Genomic DNA, 26,885 nt, shown 5'->3' on the forward strand with positions numbered 1-26,885 from the left:
GGAAGGCAGAGAGGAGGAGAGCAGAAATTAGGGCTAGTACAAGCAGAGGGAATGGGATGGGAAAAATCACAGAGATAAGAATGAACATGACTTGTTCTAAGGGCAGTGAGGAGACTGGTTTGGTTGGGGCTGAGGATCTCGCATAAATCACTAATGTGGCAGTTCATTTTTTTCCTGTTCGGCCTTCATAGAAAACTTAGCCTTTGTTCTTATTACAATGGCCTTTTGAGTTCTAAACAACTTTATTAAAATGTCTCTCAACTTCGTTCCCATGATGAATGGTTCCTATTTGTTCTTTGAGCCTTTCTTCCTAGTTATTATTTCTTAGCTCTTTAATCATCTTTATGCTTTTTGCAGAACTGCCTTCTCATTTCCCACTTCTCTTTCTAGTTACAAAGCCCAGGAGATGACATAGGACTGTGTGAAGGACTCAACCAGGTGCTGTGGGCAATCCAAGAGATGACATGGCCCTGGGCCCTTTATTAACTGACAATCCAGTTGGGGAATCAAAAGGCACACAAGAGAAACTAGAGAACAATTGAAACAATAGGAGTATATGCCGAATTTGAAACTGGATGAATGGTCAGACCCAAAGAAGAGTCATTAATGATTCAGCACCAGCTTGGAAGAGGATCTCCAATGCAAAGCCCCAGGAGGCAGAGGTTGGCCCTGAGCTAGTTAACATTTTTATCAATGACTTAGTTAGAGGCATAGATCGTGCGTTTATTAAATCTGCAGAGGATATGAAGGGTAATAGTTTGGATAAAAGAGTAAGGTTAGACTGAATCAATTAAAATGAAAGAAAATTTGACTGGACCTCTGATTGTAGTGGTATAGGGAGGGAATTCCCTTTATGCAGGTCAGCCCTGCTCTGTGACTTAAAGCTTAGAGTTGCCTGGACATTGGGAGTGTATTGACTTGTTCAGGGTCACAGAATCGGCCAGGGTGTTTCAAAGCAAGACTGAATCCAGCTCTTCCTGACTGAGTCATTAAACTATGATTGCTTCCTAAATGAAATTTACTAAGAAAGTAAGTGGTGTGTGTATGCGTTACACACACATGTGGGTGTATGTTGCCCACATAGATGGACTCTCTAGATGCCACTTGAAAGGAGGCATGAATAGATAGATATCTCTTCGAGCCAGAGAAGACTTCAATTCCTGCCTGGAAAAGAAGCAGGAGATTGGCACCGTAAAACTAGCCACTCTGCTCTCCTCAGAGAAAGATGGTACCAGGCTAGAATTCCATCTCTCCACCCCCTTAAATGTTGTTAGTTGAGGGGAAATAATTTTTAGGTTCAAATTGCGCTCTTAATTGCTATTTCTTAGTGGGAAAGAATTGCCCCAAGCTATGTATCCAAATGATAGTTACAAAAAGATCACAAATAGTAAAGAAATCCATTTATCTAAGCTAATTGCAAACAGAAATCAGAGAAATTATGTAGATGAGAACATATCAGACAATACACAGAGTCAATGAGCTCTTCAACTGGGACTGACATATTCAGTTCATCCAAGAGAGAAAGTCCCCAAAGTCTCTAGCATGGTAAGTTGGGCATAGGGACATGGTTGAGATGCTGGTTCCTTGGTATGTCAGCTTCTTCCTAGAGTCTTTCTCTCTGAAGAGAATCTGGAACTATGTGTCTTGTCTCTTGAAGCTGGAAGCCAGAAGAGCGTGATTTCTCTGTCCCCAAACTCTTGCCAAATCTGCCCTGCATGTAGGTATGGAGTACTGAGCAATCCAACTCCACTATTGTTGAGCAAGCCACCAATGAGGAGAGTTTTATACACCTGTGCTTAAGCCCCTGCTGACAAGCTTTAATCTCAAATCTTGCATGACATGACTTCAAAAAATTGACTTAACAAGTAGGATTCTGGGTGGGCATAGTTAGACAGCAGTCTCTTTGAAAAAGATGAGGGTGAGTGGACCCCATGCTCAAGAGGAGTTAACATTGTCATATAGCAGCCAAGAAAGCTTTTACAATCTTTGTTGTTATCGTTCAGTTGTTTCAGTCATGTCTGACTCTTTGTGACCCCATTTGGAGTTTTCTTGGCAAAAATACTGGAATGTTTTGTCACTTCCTTCTCCAGCTCATTTTACAGATGAGGAAACTGAGCCAAACAAGAGACTTGTCGAGGATCACACAGCTAGTAAGTATCTGAGGGCAGATTTTAATTCTCCAAGATGAGTCTTCTGGATTCCAGACCCAGGGCTCTATCCACTGTGCAACCTAATACAATCTTAGACTGCATCAAAACAGTCTTAGTAAGTGATAGGCCTCCAAAACACATCTGGGATATTGGGCTCAGTTCTAGGTAACATTTTTTTTCTAAACATTGTAAAGCTGGAGAGCATCTGGAAGTTGACCAGGATGGTGAAGGGTCTCAAATTCACGGTCATCCATAGATCCATAGAAAGACCTGGAGGTATTTGGCCTGAAGATACGATCTCATAGTTGTCTTCAGATATTTGCTGTGTGGGGAAGGATAGATTTATTCTGATTTAGTCTGCCAGAGGGCAGAATTAGTTTCCGTGGTTGGAAATTAAAAAGAGGTTAATTTAAGTCTGATATAAGGGAAACCTTGCTAATAATTAGAAAGGAACAGGCTGCCTTGGGGAGTGGTGAGTTTCTCCTCACAAGTAAAGACTGGACAATCATTTGTTAGGAATGTTGGGAGAAGGCTTTTTTTTTTTAAGATGTGATATTTCTTCCAACTCAGATTCTTTGATTCTATGAGAAACTTATAATCAAGTACCAAATGATAACTGTACTTTAAAGTATTTTATACTTTCAAGTATAAAGCAATTTTCATATTTTATCTTGTTTGAGTGCACAACAGTATTGTGAGGTAGGTACTACAGGCATTATTGTCCCTGTTTTACAGACAGAAAACTAAGGCTTGCAGCATTTAAATGGTTTTCTTATGGTCACATGGCAAGTGTGTGTCAGAGGTAGGATGTGAACCCAGGTCTTCTGGATTAGTACTTTATCCACTTTACCTTACTGCCTTTTAAATGCCAGAGAGTGTCCCACCAACAATGTGTTATGGGAGGCCAGAAGACAGAATGACCCATGTATACCATAGTCAGTCATTCAATAAACATTTATTCAACACTTATTAGGTCAGGCAGTATGCTAAATGCTCTGGATGCAAACACGCATACAAAAAAAAAAGTCCCTGCCCTCAGGAGAGAGCTTACAACCTAATGGGGAAAGACAACATACAGAAGGAAGCTGAAAAGGGGGAGTGGTGGCCAGGACTTTCTCCTTAGAGTTTTGGGGTTCATGTTTCTACCTTCCTTTCAGAGGGACAGAGGATAGTAATGAGGTAGAGTCCCAAGGCTGGTGGGATCTTACAGCATGATAAGATTTTTCCTCAGTAATGTGCTTCCTGGGGCATGGTAGAAAAATCAGAGAAGTCCCGAAGTAGTGCAGCGGGGTGAGAAATAGGAGTAGTGAGGAAGCATTTCACAGGAAAAGTGAGCGTAACTTAAGCTAGGGATTGAAAAATTGTATCAGTGAAATGAAAAGCATGTCAAGGGGAGGAAACAGCAGGAGAGCAGGAGAGCCTGTGTCAGGGACAATAAGGGCATTGATTAGTCCTAAACCACCTCTTACTTGGACCATTACAATAACCTCCTATTTGGTCTCCCTGTGTCCAGTCTTCTCCTTCTCCACTCCATCTTCTCCACAGGGGCTTCAGTGATTCTATTGAAGTGCAAGTCAGAGCATGTCACCTCCCTACTCAATAAACTCGAATGGCTTGTGTTGGGGAATAGTGGGGAACAAGGTTGAGGAAGACAGTCTGGCTGCCATGGCTTGACAGATGCACGAGAGAGAGAATTATGTAGAGGCATTGATGAGGACATTGCAGCAAACCTGGCATGTGATGACTGAAGCTATAGCAGTTGGAATAAAGGAAAATGTAAAGGACATTTTGAAGGAAAAATGGCAGAATTTGATGATGATAGAATCACAGATTTTTGGATATGAGATGTAGAGCTAAAAGAGCGCCTATGATTTTGTGATCGCTGATGTTTGCTTTGGTTCTAAAATCCTGTGACATACAAACAATGAACATTTATTAAATGCTTACTATGTGCTAGGCATTGTACTAAGCCCTGAAGGGATACAAAGAAAAAGCAAAAACAGGGCCTGTCCTCAAGGACCTTACATTCTAATGGAGGAGACAACATATGCATATATAGGTATAGTTTATGGGGATTGCTTTCAATGTGGCACCCATTCCTCCCTTCTCTCTTTCTTCTCCCCCAATCCCTTTCATGAGGCTTAGTAACCTCAACTGGAAAGTTTGGAGGATTTTCTGGGGAGTGGTAGGGGTTGGCCATGACTAGGACTCATGGCTCTCAGGGCTCTAGTGTAAATCTTCAAGTGGAGGGATATAGTCCTGTTACTTACCATAGTAGCTGCTGAGCCCCTACCAATGTATTTCTTATTTACACAAAATCCGGCATGGTAACAACACTGATTCAAACATGAAACATTTGCCGAATAGGGATGGGGACTGGATCTGTTATTTCACTATCATAAGGAACTCCCAGGGGAGAGAATTCTGTCTAACAATGTGGGTCAGCACCTTCTCTGAAACATAAAATCTTAGACAGGTATATAGAGCACTGAGAGGTAAAGTGATGCCCTGGGTCACATAGCCAAAATGTGTCAGGGCCAATAATTGAAACCAGGTCTTCCCAGATAAGAATAATTATAGCATTTACTACATGGAAGGTAACTAGGTGATACAGTGGATAGAGTGTTGGGTTTGGGGTCAGGAAAATGGGAATTCAAATCCTGGCTTAGATGTATGACCCTGGGCAAGTCACTTAACCCTCTTTCAGCCTCAGGTTTATCATCTGTAAAATAGGTATAATAATAGCACCTAATTCGAAGGGTTATTATCAAGTGAGATAACGTATGCACAGTGCTTTACAGGCCTTAAAGCATTACATAAGTGCTGTATTATTATTATTGTTTCAAAAGCAGGAATAATTGAAATATTACAATCTATCCATAAACCTGGGTCATATTCTTTTACCAATGTACGTAGTATCTATGGTGAAGGAAGAGAAATAGGCACACAATTACAGAAACCTAGCAGTGAGGCATACGGATGGGGGAACCCATATGCTTGGGACAACTCGTGTGTCTGGATTGTAGTTATTGATTTCTTTGTTCTCTTTAGGGAGGTCTGTACCACACATCACTCAGGGAAAAATCCCTTCTCTGCTAGCTGCCTTGGTTTTCCCAGCTCAGCTGCTGGACAATGCTGCTTCTCCATTACTCTTGGACTATTAAAGTGGTGTCAAGCTCTCTTTTAGCATAAGGCCACCCTTCTCAGGGTGTTGAGAAAGTGTTACACTCATTTTGCAAGAATAGATCAACATAACTTCCAGCAAAACAGTTGTGAAATTCATCTTTCTCCTCCTTCTCGTAAGCTCTAGAAGGCAGTAAAAGTTCCCCCTTTCTCAAGTTGTAATTAGAACTAGACGGCAATACATTCAGGCAGTTCTTCATATAGCACCAGGACTCAGCTGTCCAAAGAGGGGTCAGTACTTTCAGAATCTATTTGGCTTCTGTCAGCTATCTCTGCTGACTAGCCTTTCTCCAACCAATCAGCTCTCAGCAAAACACTGCCTTTCTTCTAATCAGCATGGCTCCCATCAAAGCAGCTGAAGAGTTGGCCTGTCAGCTCAACTCCTGTCTAGCTTATCCCCATGCTCAGCTTCTCCAGTCTTCTATATCTTTATCTCGTCATGTCTTTCCAAATAGCCCCAATGCCTCAAATCAGGACCTTTGTGTTCAGTGCCTCATCTGTACCTGATGATATGAAATCCACCCATCAGATGCAATCCTAACAGCCCTTAGGCCTCTAATCTTTTCTTTACCCCCCCCCCCCAAAAGTTCTTTTTTGTAGTTTCTCAGTTATAACCTTCAAAACTCTGAAAATAGTCATATGTAAATGAATTGGCTACTATAGCGCTGTCTTTAGCTCAGACAGTACTCTGCTTTTTAACAGGACCTCTCAAAGCATTTTTCTTTAACGGAAGTTTTCTTTCAAGTCTCTCAATCTATGTTTCCTCAGGCATTTTTGTGTGATGGATTATGTTTCTTCTCAAGCCGATTTTATTAGCTGTCCCACACACACATGTTCTTTTTCCTTCCCTTTCAGCAACCAAATCATACATATATAACAAAGGGCAGACCATAAGCATGGATGTGTGTATATGTACGAGACAGATACATACAAAGAGACACAAGGAAGCCTTAGAGGGGAAGACCTTAGTGGCTTTGGTGGTGAGAGGTGGGGGGATGGGGAAGGAGCAGAGAAGGAAATAAGACAAGGCCTCCTGTGCTCAGTCTTGAAGGAAGCTAGGAGTTCTAAGAGGTGGAGGTGAGGAGAGAGAGTATTCCAAACATAGGGATATCCTCGAAGGGCATAACCAAAGGCAGATAATCCAGAGATGGAGCATGGTATTGGAAAAAACAGTACATAGGCCAGTATGACTAGACCATAAAGCACTGGAGGGCAGTATGTTTTACTTGAACATTTCCTCTGATTTTTCAGAGCTAGAAAAAATAACAACAAAATTCATATAGAAGAACAAAAGGTCAAGAATATCAAAGGAATTAATGAAAAAATTATGAAAGAAGATGGCCTAGACATGCCAGCACTCAAATTGTATTATAGATTGGTAATAATCAAAACAATTTGGCTAAAAATTAGAGTGGTAGATCAGTGGAATAGATTAGGTACACAATACACAATAGTAAATGACCATATTCTTCCAGTGTTTGATAAACCCAAAGACCCAAGCTTTTGGAACATGAGCTCACTATTTGACAAAAACTCCTGGGAAAACTGGAAAACAGTATGGCAGAAACCAGGCATACAACAACATCTTACACTGTATGACAAGATGAGGTAAAAATGGATACATGATTTAGACATAAAGGGTGATACCATAAACATATTAGGAGAGCAGGGAATAGTTTACCTGTCAGAATTATGGAAAAGGGAAGAATTTATGACCAAACAAGGGACAGAGGGCATTACAAGGTGTAAAATGGATAATGTTGATTATATTAAATTAAAAAAGGCCTTGCTCAAAGAAAACCAAGGTAACCAATTAGAAGGAAAGCAGAAAGCTGGAAGGAAATTTGTTTTTACAGCAAGTGTTGCTGATAAAGGCCTCATTCCTCAAATATATGAAGAACTGATTCAAATTTATAAGAATGCAAGTCATCCCCCAATTGAAAAATGGTCAAAAGATATGAACAGAAAGTTTTCAGATGAAGAAATCAAAGGTATCTATAATCATATGAAAAAATGTCTTAAATCACTATTGATTAGAGAAATGCAGATCAAAACAACTCTGAGGTACCACCTCGTACCTATCAGATAGGCTAATAAGACAGAAAAGGAAAATGATAAATGTTGAAAAGGATGGGGGGAAATCAGGTCACTAATACATTGTTGGTAGAGTTGTGAACTGATCCAACCATTCTGGAGCACATTTTGGAACTGTGCCCAAAGGGTATGCCCAAGTGAATAAATACCCTTCAATCCACCAATACTGCTAGTAGGTCTGTATCCCAAATAGATTTTTTTAAAAAGGGAAAAGGACCTACATATGCAAAAATACTTATAGCAGTTCTTTTTTTGTTGTGGCAAAGAATTGGAAATTGAGGGGATATCCATCAATTGGGGAATGGTTGAACAAATGGTAGCATATGATTGTAATGGAATACTACTGTGCTATGAGAAATGACAAGAGCAGATTTCAGAAAAACCTGGAAAGACTTACACAAACTGATGCAAAGTGAAGTGGGCAGAACAAGGAGAACATTGTATACAGTAATAGCAATATTGTATTATGATCAACTATAAATGGCTTAGCTATTCTGAGCATTACAATGATCCAAGACAATTCCAAAGGACTCATGATGAAAAATGCTTTCCACATCCAGGGAATGAACTGATAGTCTGAATGCAGATTAAAGTACACTATTTTTTACTTTTTTTTTCATGGATTTTTTTCTATCTAATTTCACAGCATGACTAATATGGAAATGTTTTGCACGATTGCACATGTATAGTCTATGTCAAATTTCTTGCTGTCTCAGGGAGCCAGAAGGGAAGGGAACAAGAGAGAGAATTTGGACTCAATGTTTTAAAAAAATGTTAATTGTTTTTACATGTAATTGGGAAAAATAAAATAGTATTTAACAACAAACAAGCAAACAAACAAAAGCTTAATACTTCCTCTGAAGGGAAACTCATGGCTTCCAAAGGAATGGACTTAATTTTTTAGAGAATTCTAATTGTTAAATGCTTTTTCCTTATATTGAGCTGAGTTCTATCTCCTGCAACTTCATTGGCTCTTCTTATGATATCCAAAGCTACACAGAATAAATCTAAAGCTCATCCCTAAACCTTTCAATTATCTGAAGATAGTGATTACATCCACATTCAGTCTTTTCCTCTCCAGACTAAGGAGGTAGATAAAGCAGATTGGGGGAAGGATAAATAAAAGGTGACTTCATGGTATTTAGTTGGGGAGACTGGAAGGATGGGATGTTATTAAAACAATAAGGCCAAAGAATGTAAGAGCTAGAAAAGGTGTTGGAGGTCTTCTAATTCAACCAAATCATATTATCTAAACTTAAAGAGGCTAAGTCGCTAGCTGAAAGAGAAAACTACTAGTTAATGGCAGTGATAGGACACATGGATCTTCTGTCTTCACCAGGCTAGTGGGATCACAGGATCAGAAAGCCAAAGTTAGAGGGCACTTGAAAGGCCAGCTAGCCCAGTGTGCTTCTTTTACGGATGAGAAAACCAAGGCACACAGAGGTGTAGGGACTTTTACTTAGTCCAGATAAGGAATATGTGGCACAGAGAGGATTTGAACCCAGGTCTTCCGACTCCAAAGTCAGTCTGTAGCTCTTTCCATTAAACCATGCAGCTACCAGCTTGGTTGTTTAATAACACAGGCTGCTTCTGGATGCCACCAGCGCATAGATATCCCTTTCTTGGATCCTGTCCCCATACTGGTGGTTGATGAGCTGTTCAGAGAGGTCATTCTGCTCTCTGGTCAACATGACCAGTCTTTTGACTACATTGGAGGCTTTGAATGCCTAATGAGGAGTTTGAAATTAATCTGATAGGCAGTGGATATTCATTATAGATTTATAGTTTGAGAATGACATAATAAAAATAATGTTTTGAGAAGATTAGTCTGGTTACCATATGTAGTTAATTCTTTTTCTTTTTCTAAGTTTTCTTATTTTATTGATTTTTTTACATCACTCTCATTTCCCAATAATCCTCCCCTCTTCCCCCTACAGAACTCTCCCTTACAGCAAAAAAGCAGAGTTAAGCCAAACAAACTAATACATTATGTCTGGCAGTGTATGCTTTATTCTGTCCCCATTTTCCATCACTCCTCTACCGTGAGGAGGGAGGCATGTTTTATTCTAAGTCCTCTGGAAACAAGATTGTTCATTGCAGAGATCTGAGTCCTGCTGTTGTTATTACTATTCTCCTTAACATTATTATAGTCATCGTGTACATCCTGTTCTTCATTCTTCTTACTTTGCTATGTATCATTTTCATACAAGTATTCCCAAGACTCTTAATTCTTCATATTCGTGATATTTGTAGTACAATAATATTCCATTTCATTCATATACTATCATTTGTTTAGTCAGTTCCATGTGGCTGGAAATCTACTTTATTTGTAAAAAAAGTTTCTGTTGTAAATATATGTGTTTACATATAGATGTATATGTGTATATGTTTACATAAATTTCACACACATGAGACATTTTATTTGTCTGTGATATGATTGGGGGATAGGCTCAATACTGGCTTCCCTGGAGCAAAGGGTATGTAGAGTTTTTCCTAAAGCAGAGAGGTCTGACCACATCACACCTCTGGCCCCCTTACTTGGTAAATTTCAGGGGCTCCATATTACCTCCAGGGTAACATACAAACTTTGTTTGGCTGTCAAAGCCCTTCACAGCCTGCTCCCAACCTGCCTTTCCAGGATGATTGTACATTAACCTCCTCCTCCCCGCCCCATTCCTCATTCTATGGTTTGGTCTTCTTACTATTTCTTACATTCAGCACTTCATTAGTAGTAGCTTTTGTACTCCATACTTGGAATGTACTCCCTCTTCATCTCCGTTTCATTGAATCACTTATTTCCTTTGAGACTGAGTTCAAGTGCTGATTCTGCTCTTCCTTCTCTGCCAGCTAAGAGTTCCCTCTTTCCTTAGACTACCTGATACTTATTTTAATATATTTTGTATGCATTTATTATATGTACATTTTGTCTCTCCTATAGATTGTAAGCCCTTTGTAAGCAAGAGCTTTTAATTTTTAAATTTTAATTTAATTTAATTTTAATTTTTATCATCATATACCAAGCACAGTTACTGGCACATAGTAGATAGATAATAAATTCTTGTTTATTGACAGATGCAGTTTAGTGACTTTTGTCTCATAATTGAAAATGTTTTTCAGAAAGGTTGAAATAAATCACAACTCCACCAACAGTGTATTAGTGTGCCTGTTTTCCTACAGTCCTGCCACATACTCAACCATTCTTTGACCTTGACCCTGCTGTTCTTTGCATGCAATACTTCATCTCCCAACTATATGCTTTTTCATTGGCTGTCCTCAATATCTAGAATGCTCTCTTTCCTCACTTCTGCCTTTTCTAAACAGTTTCTTTGTAAATATCTTAAAGATCTTGCCCCGCCCCCCCTTTTGGTTGTACCTTACTCAAAGTATCAATTCCTGTAGGAGATAAGAGGATAGAAATATTGCCCATAGTAGACATTTTCCTGTGTCCCTGATTATATAGTTCATTACTACTTCCTGTCCAACCAATGATCATTATATTTCCATTTTCCTTGAGCTCTACCCTGTACCTCCTTGACTTCCCACCCTTCTGGATGTCAATTGCCAACATGAGCTATAATTCCTCTTCTCCTGAGGAAGGATGCTACCCATGAAGACACAGCATTCTCTCAGAGTAGTGATTTCTCTAAGCACCAAATACCAGAAGATTATACTCATTTAAGATCCTCATCTATGACTATAGAATAGCTCTCTCCCACCATGGGAGTGTCCTTTAAGTAGGATCCACTCCCACTACTTAATTAATATTTCTCTTTTTATTTCCCTCTGTTTCAAATTCCTCCCTTTGCCACCCTAACCATTCTTTGTAGCCTCTCTTTTTTCTGATACACAATGGCATTTTTTTTCTTCATTACTTACCATTACCAGATTAGGGAACATAACACATACCCCGCTACCTTTTTTTCTCCTATCTACCCTCATATTCACCCTCCCATTCTGCAGTTTAGTCTCAAAAGAAATATCAGCTCACCTGGAGCCAGTACATTGTGAAGTTGAGATCATGGAATTGCAGGCCTCTTCCTCTACTACTTAGGTTTCACTTTTACCCTTGTCACCTTAGTGACTTTTAGAAAGAAACTTCTGAATGAATTCTCTGTGAGTAATTTATTGTTGCTTTGTTGAAGGAGAGCCTCTAAAGCAAGAGTTTTTTGTACTGAATCAAATGCTTTTTAAAAAATAGTCAAATAATGAGTACTGATGGGTCTTGCATTTTCTACATCTTCCAGTCAATTGTTTTATGGTAAAGATGTAGTTTATGCAGGATATCACTTGGGAAAGCCTATCTATTCCTTACCAATTAATACTCTCATCAAATGCCCTGGCTTTATATATGGAGAATATTCTCATAAAAATTTTTATATAGATAGGAAATAACTTTGGTAGTTGATAGATTTTTAATTCATTGATTGAAACCTTGATTGATTTTTTTTGTCTTGTTCTAATAAAATAGACAATTTTTCCCCTCATACCTTTGATAGCTTTCCCTCGTTCAAATACCTTGGCAACAAATATCTCAATACTCTCACAATTGCATCTCTTTCAGTATGTACCTTTTCTACTTACACTTGGTTTTGCTGCTTTTCCCATATCTGTCCTCTTTTGAGCTATTCCTACCACCTTGATGAGCTCATTTGGGGCTATGATATCAGAGTCCAAGTATGGTGGCATCATTGTTCTTGGTGACAAAAAAAAATTTGTTATAGAAAAACTCTGCATATCTTTTATATTTTCCTTTGTCATCCTCTTAGTTTCATCCTTTGGAATGATTTTTCTTAGTTGGGTCTTTTACCAAGCTTCCTTTAAACTTTATCTTTACCTTCTACTGCTTCTGTTTCTTTTATGAGATGATACTAATATTATTTTGCCATCTTCCTCTATGAGATTTTACAAATGACTTTATATCCTAAACCTACATGGTCTTTGGTGTCCACAGCTCTCTGCTCAGCTATTAAGTAGGTCATGTGTTTGCTGACTTGGGTGCTTTTTAGGTCCTCTTGATCTCATTTTATATCAATTGGTTGAACTTCTACAGGAAATTATTGTAATTGATGACAATATCCTTTCTTTTGTCCATTTTTTTGAGATGAAGCACCAATAGCTTGTTTAAATAGGTCAAGCTGGAATTAGTTTAATTGTATGCCCTATATCTTTCTCATCCTTTTTTCTTCTAACTTTGTATAATATCAATATTTCCCCTAACAAGTTGCATTCTGATAATACACAGACAGCTAATTCAGGAATAACTCCCACATCTGTAGTGAATTATTTCTTATCTTGTAAATCACAGTCATTTTCTTTTTTCTTTTCTTTCCTTTCTTTTATTAGTTGATGTTATATGTTGCTCGCCACATGTAGTGCCTTTCGAGTCTTCTCTTTAAGAAGTATTCCTGATAATCTTATTCCTTTTTCTTGATCTATATTTTCCAGTGTATTTCTTGCCGTCCTGCCAATTCTCACCTTTGAATCAAAATCATTGTGTATCAAAGTATATGCTTACTTAATTCAGAGGCTCTTGTCCCTAGGTAGCTAAGGTGGTGGATGTAATGCTGGACCTAGAGTCAGGGAGTTGTTATGGTTGTTAAGTCCTTTTTCAGTCATGTATAGCTCTTCATGACCCTATTTGGAGTTTTCCTGGCAAAGACGCTAGAATGGTTTGCCATTTCCTTCTCTAGCTCATTTTATAGATGTGGAAACTGAGGCAAACAGGGTTAAGTGACTTGGCCAGATTGAACTCAGGAAAATAAGCCTTCCTGTCTCCAGTTTCTGCGCTCTATCCACTGTGCCACCTAACTGCCCAGAAACAAATCCAGCCTCAAACACTTAGTAACTATAGGACCCTGGGCAAGTCTATTAACTTCTGTCTGTCTTAGTTTCCTCATTTATAAAATGGGGATAATAATATCACCTACCTCGTTGGTCTGTGGTAAGGATAAAACGGAATAATACTTGTAAAGCACTTTGCGAACCTTAAAACACCATATAATTGCTGCAGATTTTGATGATTGTCAAGTTATTTGTAGAAGAACTGCTCTGCCTCTTTATCTTCTACTATAGATTTTTGAATATCTAATCTACAATATTTCCTGATGGTCTTTTCACAGATATCCATCATAAGCATTTTAATATCAAATGACTAAATGTCCCATGAAATGTTTCTTGTTGCTTTTGGATATAGGATAAAAATCGGTTTGGCCATTTTCTTTATTTGCTTGTCCAAAGAGCCATCCTCCCATTTAGTGGCGACTTCCTTTTGCTTTCTGATTTTGCTTATACCAAGAACATCAAGATGGGTGATTAATTTCTTCCAGTACTATGTGTCCTAACTAGTCAGTGTATGGGATCTCATTGCTCGAGTACCGATAATTAAGTTCATGTTTATGAATGGTCTAAAAATTCTGTGATTCTTAGCATCATCCTTTGCCCCTTTACTTGTAATTTTGCTGCCATCTCTGATGAAGTAGAAGGGCATTGCACAGGACTGAACAAATCTGTCTTTTCCTTTGATCCATGAGTAGCCACAGCCAAAGGATTCCTTATCATATGGCCAGTTCACTACTGATGAGATGCTTCATATTTACTCAGGCTCATCCTCAGAAAGTAGGCTCAGTTCATTCCTAGACATGTACTGGAAGCCTTTGCAATATGGTAAGACCCAAATGGGAAGACATATACTCTGCTGAAATCCATCTTGAGAGACCACAGTTACCTCCACACCAGGATAAGACATCAGAATAGAATTGTGCAGTGGATAGAGTGCCCAGGGCCTGGAGTCAGGAAGACCTGAGTACAAATCAAGCCTCAGATAACAACTAGTTGTGTGACTCTGGGCAAGTCAGTTAACCCTGTTTGTCTCAATTTCCTTATCTGTAAAATTAGCTGTGGTAGGAAATGGCAAACCACTCCAGTATTTTTGCTAAGAAAATGGGGTCATGAAGAGTCAGACACTATTCAACAACAACAAAAACAACAACAAAAGCTTTTTAATAAATATTTGCTGAACTTAATTGAATTGTTAAGGGAATGAGATAATACTTTTTATTCCCAGTTTCTTTGACTTAAAAAAAGGAATTCGTTTCATTTTTGAAATGAATAAAACATCTAAGGACATTTTATTCAACAAGAAAATTAATTAAATTCACTGTTACTTAAAGAACATCTGGGTTATTAATTTGCCACAAATTCCAGATAACTCCATATAACCATTAGTTGAAACTCCTGATTCATTTGTCATTTTATCTTGAGAAGAAATAATCTAGAGTCAGGCTATGGCAATGAACCATCTTCATCCAAAGACAGTAATTAACCACTTTTCTGGTACATGGATGCCTCAGGGCTTAAACTGCTTTGTAATTGAATAGTTGTTCCTTGTTTAATTGAAGTTACAAGTTTTGTGCCACGGTCAATCAAGAACAGGTATTCCAGCTGGATAGGAAAGAGGGCTCCTTTCAACATGCGTCGGTGGAAAATTTCCCTCAATGGTTTTTCTTGGTGAAAATGGTCACTGTTCTGTCTCAAGTGTATACATTACTCATATAAAGTAAGAGATAAGGTAGAAGAGAGGACACTTATCATGAGCGAGTCAGAATAGCAGGGCAGTGCAAAGGAAAGAAGGCTGGACTAGGAGGAAAAGATCTAAGTTCAAATTCTGGTTTTACCACTTACCGGTTGTCTGATGGGTAAGGCACTTAATTTCTGGGCTTCAGTTTTCCTATCTGTAAGTGAGGTGGTTTTAGACTAGATGACCTCAGAGGACCCTCCCTTTGTTTCAATGACATTTATACAAACTTAAAAAAAAGCTTTCAGCATCCTTTCAGCAAAAAGACTTCACATTTATATAGTGTGTTACAGCTGCAAAATACTTTCTGTAAATTATTTGATTTGATTGCAGCTTCTGTAAACAGTATTATCCTCATTTCACAGATGCGAAGACAGATTCCCTCCTCTTACGGTTGATACCATCTCTGAGTTGTTAACAGTGGTTATTAACAGCAGGAAGCTATCTTCCTCAGGGGGAAAAAAAAATCAACTGAACCGTTGTCAACTGCTTTGTGCTTTTTGAAACTAATAATCATAGCTTCCATTTAACCAGAGCTTTATGGCTACAAAGCATTTTCCTGACATTAACTCATTTGGGCCTCATAACCATCCTGGGAGGTAGGCAGTGTAAGACTTAGCATCCCCATTTCATAGAGAAGAAAGGTCAGAAGATTTGCCCATATTCACATGGCTACTAAAGGACAGACAGGACACAAACCTGGATCTTCTGGCTTCAATGTTAAGAGGTTTTTGAAATTTTCTCTTGTCATATCTTTCAGCATTAGAAAAAGGAAACTCTTCCCTCCAGCTTGACTACATATTTTAACAATCCTAATGTTGCTATCAAGGATTGAAAAAAATAAATACATATATTCAATTCAATTCCGTAATCATTTGTTGTTGGTTTTTTTTTTATTGTTTCCAGTTGTGTCTGATTCCCCATGACCCCATTGGAGTTTTCTTGGCAAAACCACTGGAGTGATTTGCCATTTCCTTCTCTAGCTCCTTTTACAGATGAGGAAATTGAGGCAAACAGGGCTAAGTGACTTGCTAAGGGTCACACAGCTAGTAAGTATTTAAGGCTAGATTTTAATTCAGGTCTTCCTGACCTCAGGCCTGGTGGTCTATCTACTGCATCACCTAGTTGACTAGTATGTGCTGAGTAGTTGGGATACAAAGAAAAAAAGAAAAGAAAATCAAAACAAGCAGACAAAGCAAGGCTCTCCAAAGAGTTTTCATTCCACTTTGCAGGAAATAACATGTACACAGTTAATAGGAAATATAGGGAGAGTAATTTTTCAGAGATTCGTTTTACTAACAGCTGTGAAGAATGCTCACTTGTCTGACATGGGAGGGGGAGCAAGGATTGGGCAAAGCTTTGTGTAGAAGATGGCTCTCGATCTGAGCCTTGAAGGAAACTTGGAATTCCAAGAGGCAGTAGCCAAGAGGGAAAGCATTCCAGGCTAGTGGGCCACTCTGAGCAATAGTAGAACACCGAATAGGGAAAAGAGCTAGTAGACTGATGGATCATACAATGTGAGGGGGAGTAGTAAAAATTAATCTGGAAAGATAGCTTGGAGTTAGACTACGAAGTGCTTTAAGACCTAAACAAAGGAATCCGTATTTAAACCTAGAGGTAATCATACAGTCTAGGTGGTACAGTGGACAGAGTGCTGGACCTGGAGTGAGGAGGACCTGAGTTCAAATTTGAACTTGGATACTTTCTATCTGTGTGACCCTGGCCAAGTCATTTAACCTCTGTCTGCTTCAGTTTCCTCAAGTGTAAAATGGGGATCCAGTACCATGCAATAAATATTTATTAAGCACCTACTATATTTCAGGCGCTGCGCTAAGTCCTAGGGATACAATTAATAAAAAGATAATCCCTGCCCTCAAAGAACTTACTATTTAATGGGGGTGGGTGGGTGAGTGGAAAGGAATAATACATAAGAGAAAGCAAGGAAGAGTAGAGACCAAGAGTGGAGTTGAAACCTAGCAGAGTGGGAGATGCAGCATGGAATGGATCCAAAAGTCCAGTTTCTGCCATCCAGGCATCAGGAGTTTGGTGTGCCCACCCTTCAGCTCTCTAACCAGAGCAGAGAAGATGCTGGGGAAGGTAGTGTCAGTCAAGGCTTGATGAGATTGAAAGAGATAATAAATGACACCTACTTCCAAGGTTGTTGAGAAGATCAAATGAGGTATTTTTGTAAAGCACTTAGTATATTGGTTGGCACAGAGTAGGTATTTAATAAATTCTTGTTTCCTTCCTTCTTTCTTACCTACCTTCCTCTTTTCTTCTTTGTACTTTAGGAACATAAATTTTTGTAATTGTGTGGAGAATGACCATTGTTTCTGTGAAGGATATGGCAATCTGCTTCCTGGAATATGGGATCAGAGATTGAGAGCTGTAAGGGACCTCAGAATCTATGAGGTCTAATCCCCTCCCTTTTCAGATGAGGAAACAGATTGGGAGAATGACTTGCCCAGGATCATATAGCTAGTAAGTGACACAGGATTCAGCTGAGTAGTGGGCTACTTTGTCAAAAACTTCCTTTCTTGGCCACCATGCCACACCCACTCATACTCATCTATGTAAGCCCCATGCTTCTTATCTTTTCCTTTATCCTATTGTACTCTCTGGAACCCCTGTTCTGTTCTTACCAAACTGCCTTTAATATGTGCCATCCCTTTGGAAATTAATTTATATTTTTGTCTTTATTTAATTTTCTTTGTATACGTCATTTCCCCCTTGAAAGGGAATGTAAGCTCCTTGAGGTCAAAGATTATTTTATTATTTTGTTTCCCAGGTATCTGACAGTGTTGGTGTCAGTAGATATTTAATGTTATTCATCCTTTATTTTTGAAGAGGACCAATGACATCACAGGGTGATGTCTTGACTCATGTATGAATTGGATTTAAGTGAGGCAGAGATGCACAAAGTTCCTACATCACAACTTACAACTAATGAAAAAATGAAATGTTATAATGTTGTTTATCCTTTGTTTTCAAAGAGGACAAATGACATCATGGATGATGTGTTGGCTTGCATTTGAATTGCATTTAAGTGAGGCAGAGTTGCACAAAGTGTTCAGTCTCACTCTCTTCCAGAGTCACCGAAGTCCAGGGACAGGGTAAAAGTCCGGATGCCTGGCAAAGGCCTGGGATGCAGTGGATGACCTTGGTGTCTTTGATGTCTGACCGAGGTCTAAGTGTTCCACAAACTTTATGGCCATTGGAACAAATCGTTCTCGTTCTCCCATTGCACTAGGGGAAATCTTCACATGCTTGGGGTAGGCATTACCCTAACTCATGATGGGTTTATGGCCCGTTGATTACTCTTAAGCCCCTCTGCTAAGATGGTCTACTGGGATGTGGCCACTGTGCATGTTACAGCTTCTTGGAGCCGCAGGTGAAAGTTGGGTGAAAGGTGGACACCAAAGGTGGATGAACAGCCCTGAAAAGGGCTCAGCAAGCCCTTGCACCCGAGCTGCTAGTTCTCCTGGACACCCCATATATACTTGTGAAATGAACCGGATTGTAGGATGGATTGGAGAGACCAGAGACTAGTAGGTCAGGTGAAAGGTGCTCACCTAGGGTTTGGTGCTAAGTAAACAGATATAAGAGGACAGATGAGAGAGATGTTGTGGAGATAGAACTTTGCAGCTATTCAGCTGCAGCAAACCTTTCCCCTGGGAGCATTCAATGACATGTGTCGTTTATCTATCAGAGGAACTTCTTTAAAAGGCCCAACCTGGCTTTTTGTGGAAATCATTAAATTAAATGTTAGTACCAGCCCCTTTAAGACTATCTCCCATTTATTCTGTGTTTATCACGTATGTGCTGATTGATAAATGCTATTTTGTCCATTGGAATATTAGCTCTACTGCTTTTGCTTTCTTTCTGAGTCCTCAGCACTTAAAACAGTGCCTGCTGCACACTATACAAATTCTTATTGGCTGACGAATAGATTGATTTAGTGTAAGTTAATTTTCTATGATTTCATAATACTGCATGTAATGAACTTAGAAGCCGTCTTTTCAAAAGCAACTCTGCTTTCTGTGCTCTGAATTTGAAGGGAGTTATTATTTTACTTCTAAAAATGTTGTTTTTCCACAGAAGGTAAACTGAGGGTTTAAGCTCTCCATTGTTTCCCTGAGGTAGATAAGTGGTGAAATGATTAATTCTTGGAAGGAAGGAAACAAGTATTGATTAAGTACCTACTAAGTGCTAGGCATTGTGCCACCCATTGGCCTTCATGGCAGTGAAGAACTCAACCAAAAGGAATGTTCATTCATTATAAGAGTAAGCTCAATGAAGTGCTTTCTTAGAAAGGAAAGCAACCTTTTTTCAAGGTATAATGTAAGATTTTGAACCGTACTCTCTTTTTGAGGATTGAATTTATTTATATCTACTATTTGGTCCCAACCCCAAACCATGCTTTATCTATTTTTCCCACCAAACCCTTCAACCAGGTCATGTTGTCACCTGACTGTTCTTTCTCCTTCCCCAGCTGGACTTCTGCATTAGACCTTGACCTCCAGAAATCATGCTCCTTGTCTCTGCGGAAGTGAATTCATTTATTGTTAAGGTTTTCAACCCAGGGCCCAGCTACCTTGACTGGTGACTAAATACTCTGCTTAGCTGACATATCTACTAGACTGTCCCATTCTCTAGCTTCCAGCCTTCAGCCTCCAGTACATGGTTTACCTTTATTTACCACGCAGCCATCCAATTGCACACTCATAGCATCTTGCAATCTGGCTACCACTCTCTGGGTACCTCTTCCATCTCCACTTCGCACTCTTTTTCCTCTTTTGTTCTGGGTACAACTAGTCTAATCAATACTACCACTGCTTCTAGAAAGGGTGTGTCAATTGACATATATAGACAGTTCTTGCTTTACATAGGTGGATGGTTTTGGCAGACCTCTATATAAAGTGAATTTTATTTATCACCCACTTCACTCAGCCTAAATGACAAAGGCATACACAAGATAATACCTTTATGCAAGTCATACAATGTACTAAAATGCAGACATTTTAAATATTATATCATGGTAAACAGAATTATGCAATGATAAGTCAAGTTAATAATAAAATCTTAAGAAGTGTGAGGAAGATATCGCTAGTCTTGATTTTTGGAAGATGACAACCATTTTTGTTGTGTGTCTGACATTTTGTAACTCCATGTAGCACTAGTATTACCATATACTAGTCCTAAACAACTTAGGGACATTTCCATCTGGATGTTCTACCATTATTTAAACCTACCAAGTTCAAAACTGAACTTTTTGCCTTACTTTCAAAACTACCTCCTTTTCTCAACATTCCTTTTTCTTTTTTCTTTTTTTCTTTCTTTTCTTTTTTGCTTTTAGGCAATTGGGGTTAAGTGACTTGCCCAGGGTCACACAGCTAGTTAAGTGTTAAGTGTTTGGTCTGAGGCCAGATTTGAACATAGGTCTTCCTGATTTCAGGGCTGGTGCTCTATCCACTGTGCCACCTAGCTGCCCCACAACATTCCTTTTTCTGTCAATAGAACCATAGCTTCCTAATCACTTAGCCTCAAAAATTGGCATTATCTTTTAACTCTCTGCTATCTTCTGCCAATGCCCAAGTCCTGCTACATCTTCCTCTGAACGATGACTTACATCCATTTTATGTGTGGACTGTTAAAAGAACTTTCTGTTTTAGGTGTGCTAGTAAATGTTTAAAAATTCTCTCTCTGGAAAAAAATATATATACATGAGACTTTTAAGTTTAATCGACATTATTAATATACTCTTTATCACTACAAAATCTAGAAATCAATAAAACAATAAATCAATTCCTGATTTCTAGTATTTTCCCATTTCTGAGGTATAGATGCTCACAATGAAAATTAAACAATCATTTCTCTTGAGCTGGTATGAGCTGCCTCCAGTATCCCTGAATGTGTCCTATATATTGTTATCATGTTAATCTTCCAGAAATGCCAGTTTGATCACATCTTTCTCTTGCTCTAAAACAATTCAATGATCTAGTTTCACCTTAGAGGCAGCTAGGTGACACAGTGGATAAAACACTGGGCCTGGAGTCAGAAAGAATTGAGTTCAGATGTGGGGTCAAATGTTTACTAGCTATGTGTGACCCTAGGCAAGTCACTTAACCCTGTTTGCCTCAATTTCTTCATATGTAAAATGAGCTGGAGAAGGGGAAGGGGATGAAAGAAGGGGGAGGAGATAGAAGGGAGGACAGATTAGAGGAAGGGGTATTCAGAAGTCTTGGGGTGGGGGGGAGGGATGAGATGGGGAGAAAATTTGGAATTCAAAATCTTGTGGAAGTGAATGTTGAAAACTAAAAATAGATAAATCAATACAGAAAAAAAAATTTTTTTTAATGAGCTGGAGAAGGAAATGGCAAGCCACTCTGGTATCTTTGCCAAGAAAACCCTACATGGAGTCACAAAGTGTCAGACACACAACAGAAATGGTTGTCATCTTCCAAAAGCTTAAATCTAGTTGAAGAGAAAGGGAAGATACACTTATACATATATGTACACGTACACATAAAAGCACACATGCATATATATGTATCAGTCCATCTTCAATTCAATTCAGCTCAACAAGCATTTATTTATTAAGCTCCTACTATGTATAAATCATATGCTAGGCAGTAGAGATAGAAAGATAAAAATGAAACACTATTTTCCCTGAAGGAGCTTGCCTTCTCTGAGTAGGAGGTAGTAAATAATTAAATGCCCAAAATAGGACTGTTGACAATAAAAATATCATTGTGGCATAGGGAAGAAGATGAAGTACTCATGGAAGTGATGGGAAGAGCTAGACATTGAAGGATAGGTAGAATTCAGAAAAGTGGTTGGGGAGGGGAAGAACTCTCCTAGACAACATAAATGGCCTAATCGAGGGATCAGAGTACAGAATATTCTCACCTGATAAGAGTGGAGGCTTTTTATCAGGAATTTGTAAGAGGTAACTTTGAATAGGAAAGTAATATCATTATTGTTATTATTATTATGACTGATATTTATGCAGTGACTACTGTGAGCCAAAACTGTGCTAAGCATTTTATTATATAGTTTTAAAAATTCTAATTAAATTTAATATTTTTTCTTTCCAATTACATGTAAAAACAATGTTTAGCATTCATTTAAAAATGTTTGGGTTCTAAACTCTCTTCCTCCTTCCCTCCCCTCTCTGCATTGAAAAGGCAAGCAATTTAATATGTTATACATGGGCAGTCATATAAAACATATTTCTACATTAGTCATGTTGTAAAAGAAAATACAGACAAAACAAACCCCAAGAAAAATAAAGAAAGTAAAGAAAAAGTATGCTTCGACCTGCATTCAGACTCTATCAGTTCTTTCTCTGGAGATGGATAGCATTTTACATCATGAATCCTTCAGAATTGTCTTGGATAATTGTATTGCTCAGAATAGCTAAGCCATTCATAGTTGATCACAGTACAATATTGCTATTACTGTATGCAATGGTTTCCTGGTTCTGATCATTTTGCTTTGTATCAGTTCATGTAAGTCTTTTCAGGTTTTTCTGAGAGCATCCTGGTGTCATTTCTTATAGCACAATAATATTACATCACAATCATATATGACAACTTGTTCAACCATTCCCCAGTTGATGGATGTCCCCTCAAGTTTTAATTCTTTGCTTCCACTAAAAGAGTTGCTATAAATATTTTTGTACAAATAGATCCTTTTCCTTTTTTATGTGTGGGATGCAGACCTAGTGCTTTTTTTTTTCTTTGCTTTTTGCTGAGGTTAAGTGAGTTGTCCAGGGTAACACAGCTAGTAAGTGTCAAGTGTCTGAGGCTGGATTTGAACTCAGGTCCTCCTGACTCCAAGGCCAGAGCTCTATCCACTACGCCACCTAGCTGCCCTGACCTAGTGCTAAATATCTTATAAAAATAGCTCATTTGGGCGCAGCTAGGTGGTGCAGTGGATAGAGCTCTGGCCTTGGAGTCAGGAGGACCTGAATTCAAATCTGACTTCAGACACTTGAAATTTACTAGCTGTGTGACTCTGGGCAAGTCACTTGGCCCTGATTGCCTCACCAAAAAAAACAAAAACAAAAACAAAAACAAAGCAAAAAAAGATATCTCATTTGATTCTCACAACAACCCTGGGAGGTAGGTGTTATTATTATCCCCATTTTACACTTCAGGATAATTTTACAGATGAGAAAATTGAGGCAAACAGAAATTAAGTGACTTGCCCAGGGTCATATTGCTAGTAAGTGCTTGAGGCTGGATTTGAAACCACAGCTAGCATGGGATGAAAGATCTTTACCTCAGATTATCAAAGCTGGGATGAAGTGATCATGGTGACCATTCTTTTTGGAGGGACTTGCTTCCTCTCTGGGGGGGTCGTACTTCCTTCTTGTAGCAACTACCAACACCACACCTCGCCTCACCATCTTTTGCTAGCTTTTTCCTCCACTCCAGATAAATGCCACCTCCTGAATATAATCATTAGATTGTCTCTTTCCTGGACATACCTTTTCCTCCAAATCCTTAACCTCTGCCTCTCCCAATGCGGCCGCACCTATGATTAGACTGTCCTCTGCACTGTTACTGGCCCCCGTCTCCTTCTCTTGTTCCTTACCTCTACTCAGTTGTTTTTGCTTCATGTCTAGAAATTCTTCATTATGGCTCTACTCCTTTCTATATCCTTACCAAACAGAGTAGAATATGCACAGAATGTATCCAACAAATCATTGCTTAGCTAATTAATTAGGTCAGACAGGACCTTGTATCTCCAGGGTTTAGGAAGCCTTGACCACAAATTAGGTCTTAACAAAGTTAGCTATAGGTTGGGGATAGGAACAAGACTTAAGATCTCACTAATTTAGAGACCTCTAGGATAAGGAAACTAACTCCTTCTACCAAAGGTGGTTGTCTCAGTCTTATAATAATATATTAGATCTTAATTATGTAATTATAATTAGGTTCTAATATCTTATAATCTAGCTGGAGACAAAAGAAAGACATACATGAAGCAATTCAATTTCCATTCAATTTGACTGAGTTCAACAAACAATTATTAAGCACCTACTATGTACAAAGCACTATGTGAGGCAGTGGGTGTAGAAAGACAAAAATGGAACAGAATTGCTTTGGGAAGTAAGAGGTTAAATGACATATAGAGTCACATAGCCAGTGTGTGATGGGATGGGGAAGAGTATCAAAGAAAAAAATTGGAGTTTTGCTGAGGGTAGATGGCACAGAGCTGGTAAATCATTTTGCTTCTGTTTTCTGTGTCATGAGAAATGGCCTGAAATGCCAGTTTGAGCATGTCTTTCTCTTGCTCTAAAACAATTCAATGATCTGGTTTCACCTTAGAGATGGAAAGGACACTGGAAAGGACAGAGAAAAACTGGCAGACCTCATAGATACCTAAGATAAGTAAAGATAGGATATAAGAGACTGCCTAATTGCTCTTGATGAATTTAAATCACTTGGCTCAGATAGATTTTATTCTCAGGTACTTAAAAGAACTGGTTGATTTGATGCTGAGTTACTATTAGTAATGTTTGAAAGATGACGGAAAATAGAAGAGGGAACCACAAGAACATAACATAAAGAAGATAAAATGTCTTGATTTTCAAAAAAGGGAAGAGAATAAAATCTACAAAATGTAGGTTGGTGAGCTTGTATTTAATTCCTGGAAAAATTCCAGAATGGCTCATTAAAGAGATGGTTCTTTAACATCTAGAAAGGGAAACAGTAATTACTAAGAGCCAGCATAGTTTCATAAAGAATAGGTCATACTAAAGTAATCTCATTTCTTTTTTTTTTTGACAGGGTTAATGAACTGTTGGGTGATAGGAATGCTGGACATATGGTTTGCCTTGATCTTAACAAGGCTTTTGATACAATATTTCATGCTATTCTTGTTGAGAAAATGGAGAGATATGGAGTAGTTGATAATACAATGAGATGGATGCCAAACTAGTTGGATAGACAGACTCAAAGAGTAATTGTTAGTGGTTCAAAGTCAATTTAGTGGGAGGTCTCCAGGGGAGTGCTTTAGATAACTATCTGTCTTTTGCCTTGTAACATTTCATACTTTTATTAAAGGTATAGATGGCACATTCACCAAATTTGCAGATGACACCAAAGGGGATAGCTAAAATACTAGATGACAGAGTTGGGATACAAAAAGACCTTGAGAGGCTACCACACTTGGATGAATCTAATAAAATGAAATTCAATAACGATAAACGTAAAGATTTGCCCTTGAGTTCAAAAAATCAATTTTCAATACCTGAAAGGGTAGCTATGGTTAGATAGCAGTTTGCCTGGAAAAATCTGGGGATTTCACTGTCCTTCAAGTTCAATATGTATCAACATTATGATGTAGCAGCCCCAAAACTTAATCCAATTCTGGGCTTATTAAAAGAGATGTAATTTCTAGGGCTAAGGAGGTGATGATCCTTTTTTTATACTTTATTCTTGTCAGATCTCATCTAGAATGTTGTGTTCAATTTTGGATAACATCATTTAATGATAATGATAAACTAGCAATAATTCAGAAGACAGCGACCTGGATGGTGAAGTACCTTGACACTATGCCATATGCAGATTACTAGCTGAAGGAACTGGGGGTGTTTAGCCCATAGAAGAGAAGCCTAGGGGGTAGGGGGAAGACATGATAATTGTATTAAAGTATTTGAAAGGTTGTCATGTGTAGGAGAGATTATACTTAGTCTGTTTGGCCCCAGAGGGCAGAATGAAGATTAATGGATTGGGGGAGTTGCAAAGAGGCACATTCAGGCTCAATGACTGACAAAACATCCTACTAATTAGAGCTTTCCGAAGTGGAATGGGCTGCCTTGAGATAGATCAGGTTTCCTCTCATTGCAGGATTTTAAGAAGAAGATAGATAACCACTTTTCAGGTATGTGTTAGTGGGGATTTCTTTTGGATATAGATGGCTTGATGAGGGCCCTTCTATCTCAAAAATTGGTTAGATAACTATGCCAGTTCAACCCTGAGTGAGCATGAATATAGACAACTAAATAAATGAACAGAAAAGAGTACAAGAAGTGAAAGGGTTAGAAAAATCATGGGAATGACCCATTCTTTGTTTTTCATGTTCTACAGATGATCAGACCCCACTCTGACTGAGCTAGAAGACTGCCTAATTCCATGTCCCCAGCCCCCACCTTGGAGTTCAGTGGTAACAAATGGCCAGGCATTAGAATATTTCATGGATGGTCTCACTAGACTGGTGACTAAGCTAATTTTGAGCAGCTGGAAGGGCTTATCTCTCGCACATGCGTCATTTATGGTTCAAGCACTAAGGAGAAGAAAACCACTGTGCAAAGAAACCTCCTGATGCCACAAAGAGAAAAAGTCTTGAGGAAGAAAATGCAAATTTTTATTAAACATATTTCTCTCTCAGTTTTGTTTTTCCTCTGTGTTTTCATGCAACTGTGCTTGATTCGTTGATTGTGTTTATATTGACCTTTTGAGTTGATTTATGTAACTAAACATGTTTTCAATGTTAACTGTTAAGATGTTTTTGTGTTGTATCTGGTTTGATTTCTTCTCTGCATATACTATTTGCATGCTGCATTCCTTAGATTAGTGGAGTATTCTGTCCAGTGCTCAGTGTACCGCATCAAGGGACATGTAACTTCAGTGGTATAGGAATTTGGGGATGAGGAAACTCCCTCTCCCATCTTTGCTACAACTTAGGAAGTGACCTAGAAATAGAGTTAAGTAACTTGTTGAAGGTCTCAGAGAGTGGTGTGCTGGTAAACATTTAACAACTATTTTGGAGGGGATGGTATATGTGGGAAATATTTTTAAGTTTAAAATGCATTATTAACATTTCCTCCATCATTTTCTTAAGTCTAGATAATCACAAAATAATAAATCAAC

At 38.6% G+C, this 26,885-nt stretch overlaps 1 long non-coding RNA gene across 1 annotated transcript in view; it reads left to right on the top strand.

Moving 5' to 3' along the window:
• LOC144457897 (uncharacterized) overlaps nt 1-26,402 on the top strand; it is a 48,889-nt gene extending 22,487 nt beyond the window's left edge. The window contains exon 2 of the long non-coding RNA XR_013487492.1: nt 26,103-26,402. This is a non-coding gene — a long non-coding RNA (uncharacterized LOC144457897). The remainder of the gene's footprint in view (nt 1-26,102) is intronic.
• The last annotated feature ends 483 nt before the right edge of the window (nt 26,403-26,885 follow it).

Source organism: Phascolarctos cinereus, unplaced genomic scaffold (genome assembly GCF_003287225.1).
Source record: "Phascolarctos cinereus isolate Bilbo 61053 unplaced genomic scaffold, phaCin_HiC Scaffold_5;HRSCAF=322, whole genome shotgun sequence".
Lineage (NCBI taxonomy): Eukaryota > Metazoa > Chordata > Mammalia > Diprotodontia > Phascolarctidae > Phascolarctos > Phascolarctos cinereus.